Genomic DNA, 13,638 nt, shown 5'->3' on the forward strand with positions numbered 1-13,638 from the left:
AGCTACAATGGAGGTAAAATCCTTTGGTGATGTAAGGGTCATTGAAGTACAGCCTTATTACAATGAAACCCATGTCTAAAAATTATTCTTATTTTGGGCTTGTACCACAGTAAGAGCCAAGATTTTAAACTCTATTAAATACAAAACAAACAAAAAGACTTTATATATTCATGTTCATTTAAGAAAATACTAGTAGTGATATATTATTTTGAAGTATACAGTTAATATGTTTGGAGTCATTTAAAATTTGTATTGAGAAAAATGTATTTTCACTATTGCTGTAGACAAGCATCTACATAAGACTGTTAAACTGATTGTTGTTTTATATCAAACAACTTTTATAATATTTATTTTTATTGTTATAATATTTTATAAATTTTAAGGAATATGACAAAAAAGATATTGTAAGTATTGAAGGGGGTCTCTGGGAGGAGCGGTGGTACAAAAGGGAAACAAGAATGTAAAACTAATTTTTTTCAAAAAAAAATCCATCAGGATGGCATCCCAATTCTGAATGTATGTGCCCCAAATGCAAGGGTACCCACATTTGCAAAAGAAACATTACTAAAGCTTAAATCATACATCTAATTCCACATATTATATAGTGGGAGACTTCAACATCCCACTCTAACCTATGGACAAGCTGTTGAAACAGAAACTCAATAGAGAAATAATGAAACAAACAGAGGCTATGAATCAAATGGACCTAACAGATATCTATTGCATATTTTGCCCAAACACACACACACACACACACACACACACACACACAAATACCTTCTTTTTATCACCTCATGGAACCTTCTCCAAAATTGACCATATAATTGGTCACAAAGCAAGCCTCAACAGATGCAAGAAGACTGAAAATCCCCTTGTATCTAACCAGACCACTATGGATTAAAGATGGACATGGACTGTAGCAACAACAAAAACAACAGAAATGTATACATTCTTGGAAACTCAACAACTCTCTACTTAATAACTACTGGGTCAAAGAAGAAATAAAAAAGAAACCAAAGACTTTCTAGAATTCAATGAAAATGAAGGCACAACATACACAAACTTATGGGATACAATGAGAACAGTGCTAAGAGGAAAGTTCATAGCACTAAGCACCTTCATAAAGAAACTAGAGAGATTTCATAGTAGCAACTTAACAGCACACCTGAAAGCTCTAGAACAAAAAGAAGCAAATGTACCCAAGAAGAGTAGATGGCAGGAAATAATCAAACTCTGGGCTGATATCAATAAATTAGAGACAAAACAAACAAACAAACACATCAATACAAATAATCAAGCAAACCAAGAGCTGGTTCTTTGAGAATATCAACAAAATAGACAAACCCTTAGACAAACTAACTAAGACAGAGAGATAATATTCAAATTAACAAAATGAGATATGAAAAGGGAAACATAACAACAGACACTGAAGAAATCCAAGAAATTATTAGGTCTTACTTCAAAAGCCTATTATCCACAAAATTTGGAATATATAAATGAAAGAGATGATTTCCTGGATAGATTCTGCTTTCCAAAGTTTAATCAATATCAGGTAAACAATTTAAATAGTCCATAATCCCCAAGGAAATAGAAGCAGCATTTAAAATCTCTGAAGTAGAAAAATCAAAGAGCCAGGCAGATTTAGCACAAATTCATACCAGACTTTCAAATAAGAGCTAATATCAAAACTCCTCACACTATTCTACAAAATAGAAACAGAAGAAACATTGCCAAATATATTCTATGAGGCCACAGTCACCATGCCACCTAGACCACACAAAGATTCAACTAAGAAAGAGAATTTTAGACCAATTTACCTTATGAACATTGAAGCAAAATATTCAATAAAATACTCACAAACTTAATCCAACAACACATTGAAAACATCATCCTCCATGATCAAGTACACTTTGTCTGAGGGAAGAAGGGATGGTTCAACATATGAAAATCTATCAGTGGTATCCAACTGAAAGAAAAAAACTAGATAATCATCTCATTAGATACTCAACAATCCAACACCCCTTCATGTTAAAAGTCTTGGAGAGATCAGGAATGCAAGGCACATATCTAAACACAATAACTACAATACACAGCCAGCTAATAGCCAACATCAAATTAAATAGAGAAAAACTTAAAGCAATTCCACTAAAATCAGTGACAGGCAATGCTGTCCACTCTCTTTATATCTCTTCAATAAAGTACTTGAAGTTCTACCTACAGCAGTAAGACATCTGAGGTTATCAGTGGGATTAAAACTGGGAAAAAAGTCAAAAGCTATTATCAGACGATATGATATTATATAAAAATTACCCCAAGATTTCTACCGGAGAACTCCTACAACTAATAAACACCTTCAGCAAATTGGCTAGATACAAAACTAACTCAAAGAAATCAGTATCCTTCCTTTATACAAATGATCAAGAGGCTGAGAAAGCAGAGAAGCAATGTCATTCACAAGACCCACAAATCACATAAAATATCAAACCAAAGTAACTCAAACCGAGCAAAGAAAAGACCAACATGACAAGAATTTCAAGTCTTTGAAGAAAGAAATTGAAGAAGATATCAGAAGATGGAAAGATCTCCCATGCTCACGTATCAGTAGAATTAACAGAGTAAAACTAACCATCTTACCAAAAGCAACCTACAGATTCAAAGCAATCCTATCAAAATTCCAAGACAAATCCTTATTGAGAGAACAATTCCAAACTTCATATGAAAAACAAAATATTCACGATAGTGAAAACAATACTGTATAATAAAAGAACATCTGGGGGAATCACCATCATAACCTCAAGTTGTACTACAGAGCCATAGTAATAAAAATTTCATGCTATTGGTATATTAAGAGACAGGCTGATCAGTGGAATAAAATAGAAGACCCAGAAATAAACAAACAAACAAATAAAAAAAAAAAAAACTCTTCAACCAATGGTGCTAGTCTAACTTGAGGTCTGGATGCAGAGAATGGAAATAAAGTCATATTTATCACCATGCCCAAAACTCAAGTCCAAAGTGAACAAATACTTCAACATAAAACTGGATACACTAAATGTGATAGAAGAGAAAGTAAGGTTTTGCCTTGAGCACATTGGTACAGGAGACAAACTCCAGAACAGAACACCAATAACTCAGTCCCTAAGGAAAACAATTAATGAATTGAACTTCATGAAACTGAAGAGCTTCTATAAGACAAAGGACATCATCAAAAGGATAAAACGGAAACCTACAAAATGGAAAAAGTTCTTTACCAATTATATATCTAATAGAGGGCTAATTTCCAAAATATATAAAGAATTCAAGAAGGTAGTCACCAAAAAAACAAATAACACAATTTTAAAATGCAGTACAGAACTAAACAGAGTATTGTCAGCAGAGGAATCTTTAATAGCTGAGAAGCACTTAAATGTTCTGTGTCCTTAGTCATTAGGGAAATTCATATCAAAACATCTAGATTCTACCTTACACCCATAAGAATTGCTAAGATCAAAAACTCAAGTGACATGCTGGCAAGGATGTGGAGCAAGGGGAACACTCCTCCATTGCTTGTGGGAGTACACACATATGGAATCACTTTGGAAATCAATCTGGCAGTTTCTCAGAAATTTAGAATAGTTCTACCTCAAGACTTGGCTATACCACTCCTGAGCATATACCCCAAAGATGTTCCACTATGCTACAATGACACTCTACTGTGTTCATAGCAGCTTTATTTGTAAGCTATTACAACGAAATAGCTCAACGAAATATCCCTCAACGAAGAATGGATAAAGAAAATGCAGTTTGTTTACACAATGGAATACTACTCAGCTTGTAAAAACAGGGATATCATGAAATTTACAGAGAAGTGGATGAAACTAGAAAATATCATCCTGAATGTGATAACTCAGACCCAAAAGAACATGCATTTTATGCATTCACTTATAAGTGGATATTAGCCATGAAGTACAGGATAAACATGCTGAAATCCACAGATCCAAAGAAGTTAAGTAACAATGAGGACTCAAGGAAGGATGCTTGAATCTCACTTACGAGAAATACAATAGTCATTGGAGGACATTAACATGAAGAGAGGGAACTAGCTGGGTGGGAGGAGGAATGGGAAGAGCAACAGGGGTGAAGGCATAATTTATGGGTAGAGCTGGGAAGAGAGGGCTAGGAGAGTGAATGAAAATCAGCAACTGGAGAGAGAGTAGGCGCTCTAGGATGTACCAGAGATTCGATGGGAGAGGCTCCAGGGAGTCTATGATGGTAAGTCTAGCTGAGAAGCCTAACAGTAGGGAATATGGATCCTGAAGTGGCCACCTCCTGTAGCCAGGCAGGACTCCCATCAGTAGAAGGATAATAACCCCAACCCACCCACAAAACTTTTGACCCAAAACTTGTTCTGCTTACAAAAAGTGCAGATACAAAATGGAGAAAAGACAGAGGGAATGGCTACCCAATGACTGACCCAACTTGAGATCTATCCCATGTGCAAGAACCAATCCCTAAATAATTAATGATACTCTGTTATGCTTGAAGACAGGAACCTAGCATAACTGTCCTCTGAGAGGCTCTACCCATCAGTTGACCAACACAGATGCAGGCAAACAATAAATGGAGCTCAGGAAGTCTTGTGGAAGTGTTGTGGGAAAGATTGAGAGGCCCAGAGTACATAGGGAGTCCATGGGAAGACCAACAGAGTCAAAAAACCTGGACCCTTGAGGGCTCTCAGAGACTGAACCACCAATCAGCATGGGCTGAACCTAGGAACCCATTGCCCAGCTGATATGTAGCTTAGAGTTCATGCAGGTCCTCCAATAATTGGAGCAGGGGTTGTCCCTGACTCTGTTGTCTGCCTGTGGATCTTGATCCCCTTAACTGGGCTGCCTTTTGTGGGCTCAGAGGGAGAGGATGTGCCTAGTCCTGCAGAGACTTGATTTGCCAGTGTGAGGATGGGGAAGAGGCTGTGTAAAGAGGGAAATGGGAGGATGGGAGTACTGCAATCTGGATATAAAGTGAGTGAATAAATAAGTAAATAAATAAGTAAATAAATACATGGAAAATGTATACTGCCTCAAATCCATAGATATTATTAAAAAGTCAAAAGTAGAAATAGGGAATGTTGACAATGATAAGGAGAATTTGGAACCACTGTTCACTGTTGGTGGAAATATAAAGTGGTTCGGATTAGGAAGTAGTGTACGTGGAAGTTCATCAAATGTTCAAGACACAGTTAATAAATGGTCCATAAACAACGTTGACAGTATACATCAAAGATTTAAGAGGAGAATTTTTATACTCTTTTTTATTAGATATTTTATTTACATTTTAAATGATATCCCCTTTCCTGGTTTCCCCTCTGAAAAAAATCCCTGTTCCTTCCCCCTCCCCCTGCTCACCAATCCACCCTCTCCTGCTTCCTGACCCTGGTATTCTCCTACACTGGGGCACAGAATCTTCACAGGACCAAAGGCCTCTAAGAGGAGAATTTTAAAGAGATATTTGTGTATACTTGTCCACAGCAGTAATGGTTATTCTGAAATAAACAACCCAGACATTCAGTGAAGGATGAAAGAGGAAGAAAAACTGACATGTTCATACATGGACATTTATTCTGTCTTAGGCATCTCTAAAGCACAGATGAACTTCGGGGAAGACATTAAGTTGTTAAATAAGCTAGTTACAAAATGATACAAACTACATCATTCTACTTACTGTATAGTTGGTCAGAATCTTTAAAACAGAAGGTAGAGGACAGAGTTCATGTCATGGATGGCCATGATGATTCAAATGAACCTAATGCCATTGAACTCTTGGCTTAAAATGGTTAGGTTTATTCAATGTATGCTTTAAGTATTATGCTACAATAAAAATGATGAAATTCTCATAGAGTATGTCTATGTTTTCTGGGCTTTAGTATTTCCTATAAGCAATTTCTCAGAAATACAGACTTTGATGCAAAGGTAAGGTAAAAACAAATTTACAGTATATCAAAGCAAGTTTGGTAATATTTTCATGAAAATTAACTTTGTTGTACAAATTACCATATGCATGATCTTAAGAATCCTATCAATTATCACCAACGGTCCTATAACTGCTTTAAATTTGCAATATAATACCCACAAAATATAATTTTTATTTAGAATTTAGGAAAGACCTACTTCAAACAATCTCCTATAATTCAAATCAATAATCAAGCTTGGCTTGTAGAAATGATCAACACATTTTTAAAACTATTTTTCAAGTTAATGGAAGATTAAAGGGAGCTATTGTCATCCCATCTGAATCTAAGAATAGCACAGACTAACGTACAAGATAAAATAAAAATGATTTCCTTTCTTTACTATCTGGGAAATAAAATCAAAGAGAAGCTCAAACATCACATCAAACGAAGTGTTCTCAACCAATTTCGCAGGCCTGGTGTGCCTCATTAGTTCTGACAGCCTGTTGGGAAGAGACTTGTGGAGGGGTTCAAACACTTGGCATCAGATTTGGCTCTGTTTTTACTTTCTATTTCCATTTTCCAACCATATTTCAAGAACTTCAGAATCTTCCTCTGAATGTCTAGCCGACCCTCTCTAACATCACTCCTGTTGCTCCCTGGAACGGTCTCATGACTTGTCTCAATGACCACAATGGCAGGTTCCTTACCAACTCTTGCTTTTCTCTACTTGGAATTAAGTGGCTGCATACACAGAGCTGAGTGACTGACAGACTACAGACCTCGTAAAACTATGAAACATTCTGATAATAGTCCCACATTTAACACAACCCACAAGTGGTCATCAGAATCACAAATTACCCTTACATGATGTAAATTCTAAGCACTATAGAAAATCTTTAAGTTCAATTAAAATAATTTATAAAGTACAAAGTTTATTTAAGCAGTCACTTCTATGTAAAACTATAATATTTTACCACAAAGTGCATATCAATATATATGTCTTGTTGTACACATGTGCAAAAACATGTACGGACTTGCAAAATTGGGGCTTCTGTATCTCAGAAATGCTTTTTATTATCACCATCACCCTCACTTGATTAATAAGGAATTTAAATGTCTTTAAGTTACCTGAGGCTTAATTATTAGAAATCCTGACCAAAACTGGCTTAGGTTATTATTTTTAACTTTATCCCCCATAGTACTCTCATTGTGACTTGTTTCTTTTCTCTGTGGTTTTACTGGAACAATCTTCCTTCACCTACTGGCTTCCACCAGATCATTCCAGGACACCTCTTTTGTGGTTTGAATGAGAATTATACCCATGGGCTCATGCATTTTAACACCAAGTCCCTGGTGGGTGGTCCAGCCCAGCTATGAAACCTTTAGGAGGTGGACAGATCCATGTTGGAGAAAGTATGCCATGGGGGTAGTCATTGTGGGTTCGTAAGCCTTCCTGTCTACTCTACTTCCAGGTGGACAGAAATGTGCTTGCTCAGAAATGTCCTGCTCCAGCTGCCTGCCTGCCATTGTGATCAGAGAGTATCATGGGAGAGAAGATGCCATTTGGAGGACAGAGGCAAGCTCAGAGGTAACAACCATAAGCCAAAGAATGCAAAGGATTGCTTTCAACAAGAAAAAAAAAAGAAAAAGAAAAAGAAAAGTTGGCACAGTTCTGTTTCAGGAGCTTTCCCAGGAAGCTAAGCCTGCAAACTCATTGCTGTCAGACTTTCATATTCCAAGAACCCAAAGAGACTCCACTTATCAATTTCTGTTCTTTTCTGCCATCTAGTTGTGTATGATTTCCTACAGTAGCCTGAGGAAACTAACACAGTCCCCCTGTCCCCCCCCCCCCAATTTTTCCCTTATATTCTTTGTTTGGCCATGTGTTAATTTGTTTCTAAACTAATCACATGGAAGGAAACTGATCAACACTCCTGATTCAGATGAGTCATTTATGGCAGAAGCCATTGTGTGAATATGGGGGTCAATCACAAGCAACAAACCTGTCACGTTTGATCTCTTTTTACTTTTTACTTCCTATGTTCAATCAAAAAAAATTCTGTAGACTTTGCCTTGTAAAGGTCTTTGTGTATGCCTATTTATTTTCGAACTTTTGAGACTTCAAAGCATTGTGGTAGCATTTGAGAAAGGGGAAGGACATGTCCAGAAGTAACCTTAATATGTGGTACACACTGGAATATCTCCTCTGCATAAATTAATGTGTTAAATTCTAACCCTCAGGGTTATTAGCAGGTAGGCCATTGACGGTTACTGACATACAGTGGCTTCCATGTCCTGACTGCTACAGTGTCTCTATAGGAAGAACACATGAAGTCAGCTCTACCAGAACTTTGCAGTATCTAGATCAAAAGAGGCATTTGGCAGAGCTCAATCCTGCTAAAACCCTGACCTCAGACTTCCAGCTCCCAGAGCAGTGAGGAATGAAATGCTACTGCCTATCAGTCACCCCATCTGTGTTGGTTTGCTACAGTAGCTCAAATGTTCGAAGACACCACACATGCCCCATTAACTGTTTTTTATAACCTCACAGATAGATGATTATTTTTTACTACTTTCTCATATACTGTCCAAATATTTCTAGATGAAAATGCTTCTATATGTTATGGGTGCTACGCCTATACATAATGCTTTTCTTGCTTTTAAAAAACTCTGCACAATATCCTTAAGATCTTCTCCATAAATACCCTGGATAGCCTTGTACATTTTCCCTGACTTTACCACTCTCTCACATTAAGCCACACAATTTCTCTCCTGTCAGAGAACAACCATTTCCTAACGATCATGCTGCCGTTCAGGGCTGACCCCGAATCGACTGACTAAACAACAGCAGTAGTGATCATTCTAAACCTTAATCTGTTCCTGTCACTTTATTGGAGAGACTCTGATGGTCACATCCACACAGGACTAGCTACACAATTTGTGGGCCTAGCACACAATGAAACTGTAGGATACATTGTTCAAAACTGTTCTATAATTTTGTAAGGAACTTCCAGACTTATTTCGATACTGGTTGTATTAATTTTGTTTTGTATTTCAGATGACTTCTTCTATATGTTCAAAGATAATCATAAAGTAAGAAAGAGACAAATACTTCCAACTGGGGTTTTTACTTGAGGAAAAAGAAATACAAAAATGCTTAGTAATCACCACAGATGGCTGAGAACTCTGCATCATATACTTAGTATTACATACACTTTTTCAGTGTGACTGAAGTAGATTAAAAAAAGAAGAGGTGGGGGCTTTTCTTTGAGAAAAGGGGCAAATACAGTAATCTTGGAGTAGGAGGTAGCACAGGGAACCAGGGGCTCTTAGCAAAATATAAATTTTATGAACTATTTGCATAGTAATGGCCCAAGGAGTGAGTTTCTAGTACTCTATCTTCACTGCAATTTTGTTTTGTTTGTTTTTTGTTGTTTTCTGAGACAAGGTTTCTCTGTGTAGCCCTGGCTGTCCTAGAACTCACTCTGTAGACCATGCTGGCCTTGAACTCAGGAATCTGCCTGCCTCTGCCTCCCAAGTGCTGGGATTAGAGGTGTACACCACCACTGCCCAGTGTCTTCACGGCATTTTTAAAAATATCTGTGCTGATTTATATAGAAGTATACTTAAAATCAATTTAATACAATTATTATGTAATGAAAATAAAATTCATACCCAAGTTCATGGCTTCAAAGATCTTTGGGTTTTGTTGTAATATAAGTGCCACCTGCAATATGTTTTTTTGTAATTACTGAAATCTGTGGGTGCAGAAAAAAAAATCCACCCAAATGTACTTAATAGTTATTTACACCTTAATATGAGTCAAGAAAACATAAAATTTAAGGGAATTGAATGTGATAAATTGAACATTAAATATTTAGCTATTTTTCTATATGTGTAGACTAAGAGAAATGCATATTTATTCAGACAAATGTGCTTACCTGACATACTCTAAATTTTGAAACTTTTGGCATATAAAGGCTTATAAGCCAATAAAAAAAACCCTTATAGTGAATATTTCTGAAGAAAAAATAGTCCATAATCTCAGACCTTAATTTGTCTATGTTAGAAAACAAAAATGGAAGAGAGGATCCATCAGTTTTGCAAGGAATGTGATCTGGGAATGAAGTCCAGCCACGAAAGTGGTCACCACCATGTTGCCTCCATGTCGAGAGTACAGTGAATATCCATCTGTGATCATGTAATGGATGTGCCTGCCGTGGATGGATAGGAAAAGTGAAAGAGGAGAGAATAGGGACATTAGTCATCATAGGTATTGCCCCTTCTGTCCATGATGCTTCTGGTGCCCACCTAAAACCTAACTGACTCCATTAGAGTTGCACTCTCCAATCTAGCATAACCCTTGACAAGCACAAACCTGTGTTTCATGATTCACATTCAATCCATCGAACCATACATACACTCACATATGAGGTCAACCATGATAGCGGCTGGAAATAAGGACAAGGATAGAGGATAGCAGCTGGAGGTAAGCACAAGGGTAGAGGAGCGTTGGGAGAAGCTACAACTAAAAGAATCCTAGGAAACATCAAAGTTGAACGTAAGGCAAGGTTGAGTGTTAAGGCTAGCCTCTGTCCTCAAGTGACTGCATGGACATATTTGCATTAACCATCCTATTGGTCTTTCTGATTTTGATTGTATACTATTTAAATATATTTAATTATATATATTTAATATATTGATAAATATTTTCACAAAATATACTCTGATAATGGTTTTCCCTTCCCCAGGGCCTTACAGACCCTCCCTACTCCCAGCCCCAACTCCAAGGATTAATTTTTCTCTCCCTGTGGAAAAATAAACAAAAAAGGGGGAAAAGGGCAACACACACACACAAAAGAAAAATAATAGTAGCAAAAAGAAAGTACAAACACACAATGAAAACCTAGACGACTGTAAGACCACAAAATCAGAAACCATAGTATACAGGCAAAAGACCAGTAAGACAAAAAAAAAAAGTTCAAACAAAGAAATGAGAGACAAAAATTCTACAAAAATACCATAGGGTTCATCTTGAGTTGGACATTATTGCTGGACATTAGACCTACCTTTAAGTGTGGTTTATATCCACAGTAGTACCCCATTGGAGAACGTAATGTTTCCTTTACAAACAGATGTCAATGGGAGGTAGCCTTTTGGTTAAGGATGGAAGCTCCTATCCACCACGGGAACACTGTATGACTTAAACCTGTACAAGCTTTGTGCATCTCTGCAATCTCTGTGAGTTCATATGTCATCAGTCCTGTTATATCTAGAAGTCACTCTTTACTAGAAGTCATCCATCACCTCTGGTTTTTAAAATCTTTAGACTTCCTTGAGCAATGAGGGGAGAGTTTTGAATGTTTTAATTTCTTCCTGAAGAGATAATGTATAACCGAATATTCTAGCATCTCTTATTGTCTGCACATTGTCTGTCTCTGTGTCACCTCTCATCTACAGCAAAAGGAAGTTTCTCTGATCCTTTGCTAATATCTGTATTCTCATTTGTTATTCTGTTGATAGTCCCTAACTGTTCACTCTGGCACTATTTCTATCTCAAACTAATTTATATACCATTGATTCTTAAGCAAGCCTTGATTATGAGTAAAATACATGAGTGTGTAAATATTATTAAGCTCCATAAATTTACTAACATAATTTCAAATTATGTTTTTGAGTAGTTTATAGATTACCTGAAAGTACTGAATACTCACAGACAATTTTCAACTCATAATAGACATGGATGATGAGAGAATTTTAGAATGATTAGGTGTCTGGCTACAGAACACTCCTCCAAAGTCAAAATATGGTACACAAAGAAAGTTATTTTAATAACTTAAAAATACATAAGGAAAAATGGAATTATTGCAGTTCACACAAGAATATGGGTAGTTGAATTCAAGAAATCTAGCCTACAAGTGATAGCACCATATTCCTTTAATAACACACAATCTATCACACACAATTTAAAGAAGATGCATATGACAATTTCTATCATATGGGTCCTGAGGACTCAAACTTAGGTAGTCAGGCTTGGTGGCAGGTGCCTTTAACCTGCTGAGCTATCTCTCCACCTATTGAAGCTAATCTTAGTTCAGTTTTTGAGTTTAGTGGACTACTAAATTTATTACATTTTATAATAAAGATTTGAGTCATAAGACTTCTAATCGCACGAATTTATACTGAACTTACAGTTTAACCAACTTATCTAGAATTAGCTATGATTTTATTGTTGTTCTTCCTCCTCCTTCTCCTCTTCTTGTATTAGAAATAGTTTTTTTTTTCCCTTGGACATAATATATCCTGATTACAGTTCCCCGTCTCTCTACCCAAAAGCAGTAGATGACAAGAAATAATCAAACTCGGGACTGAGATGTTGTGATTTGTTTTGTATGCTGCATAACCAATGTGTTCTAAATAATGCTTCCTACTAATTCCTGATTGCCAAAATTTGCTGTGGCTTATGAATGGGCAGAGAGGATAGGAAAGTGGAACTTAGAATAGAGTGAGTGGTCTCAAGAGACCAGGGGTTGCAGAAAACAGAATGAGAAAGAGGTGGCCCTCAAACAGGATGGCCCAGGAGCATGTGGTCAAGAGACGTTCACCCTGAGCACAGGATGATGAAACAGACACAGCCTGGGAGATAGCAAATTGGCAAGTGAAGATTTTATCAGGTGGAAGGATGAAATTAACTTAGAACCTGCCCTGCATAGTACCTACAGTTTATTAATAAATTGCAGTCTCTGAGTCCTTCACCCAGGAACTATATGGGCAAAAGTGCAGTAGAAACTTCTAATAGATATCTAGGTGTAAAAAGGGGGTGTAGCATCCCTCCAGAAAAATAATTCATTTCAATTCCAAAAACAACAAATACAAAAAACAATAACAGCATAATACAATACAAAGAATAAATGAAACAAGAGTTGTTTCTTTGAGAAAATCAGTAAGATTGACAAATGCTTAGCCAAATTAATCTAAAGGCACAGAAAGAATATCCAAATTAACAAAATTGGAAATAAAAAGGGAGACATTACAACACACTCCAACAAAACCAGAGTCATAAGCACATGTAGTATACAAAATTAGAAAATGTAAATGAAATAGATAATTTTCTTATTGTATAGCACTTACCAAAGTTAAATCAAGGTCAGATAATCAATTTAAACAAATGTATAAGCCTTAGTGAAATAGAAGGTGTAATTAGAATGGTTCGTGTCTACAGTAGAAAACCATCATTATTTCAGATGTAATGTGTTGATAGATAGCATGGCTGTGTTAAATTTCCCAAAGCAGTGTTCCATCTGTGCTGTTCTATGATGCAAAATCTTTAAAAGTATGCCACTCCCTACAAAACTTCATTTTAGTTTATGAATCTCATGTGGTTATTGGTATGTAGATCAAACAGTGATTTTTTTTCCTAAACTTTACATGTTTGCTGTGGTACAAATGTCAGTGGCTATCAAAAGTTTGCGAGTTGAATTATGAATATATGGACTATTGGAGGTTAATTAGTTCACAAGGACTGTGCCTTTGTAAAGGGAATGATGCCTTTGTAGTACAGAGTTCAGGGACCTGTCGTTCCATGATGTGAGTACATAACAGGGAGATGTCATCCATAAGCTACAGAGTAAGGCCTTACTGGACATGGACTCTGACATAATCTTAGATTTTACAGCTTCCAGAAATTGGTTTCTGTTTTTTTTTAAGCT

The 13,638-nt window shown here is 36.5% G+C and overlaps 1 long non-coding RNA gene across 1 annotated transcript in view; it reads left to right on the top strand.

Annotated features, from left to right (window-relative positions):
* Nucleotides 1-9,099, top strand: part of LOC116070554 — a 32,341-nt gene extending 23,242 nt beyond the window's left edge. The window contains exons 3-4 of the long non-coding RNA XR_004110461.1: nt 7,402-7,517; nt 8,988-9,099. This is a non-coding gene — a long non-coding RNA (uncharacterized LOC116070554). The remainder of the gene's footprint in view (nt 1-7,401; nt 7,518-8,987) is intronic.
* Nucleotides 9,100-13,638: the final 4,539 nt, after the last annotated feature.

This window comes from Mastomys coucha, unplaced genomic scaffold (genome assembly GCF_008632895.1).
Source record: "Mastomys coucha isolate ucsf_1 unplaced genomic scaffold, UCSF_Mcou_1 pScaffold22, whole genome shotgun sequence".
Lineage (NCBI taxonomy): Eukaryota > Metazoa > Chordata > Mammalia > Rodentia > Muridae > Mastomys > Mastomys coucha.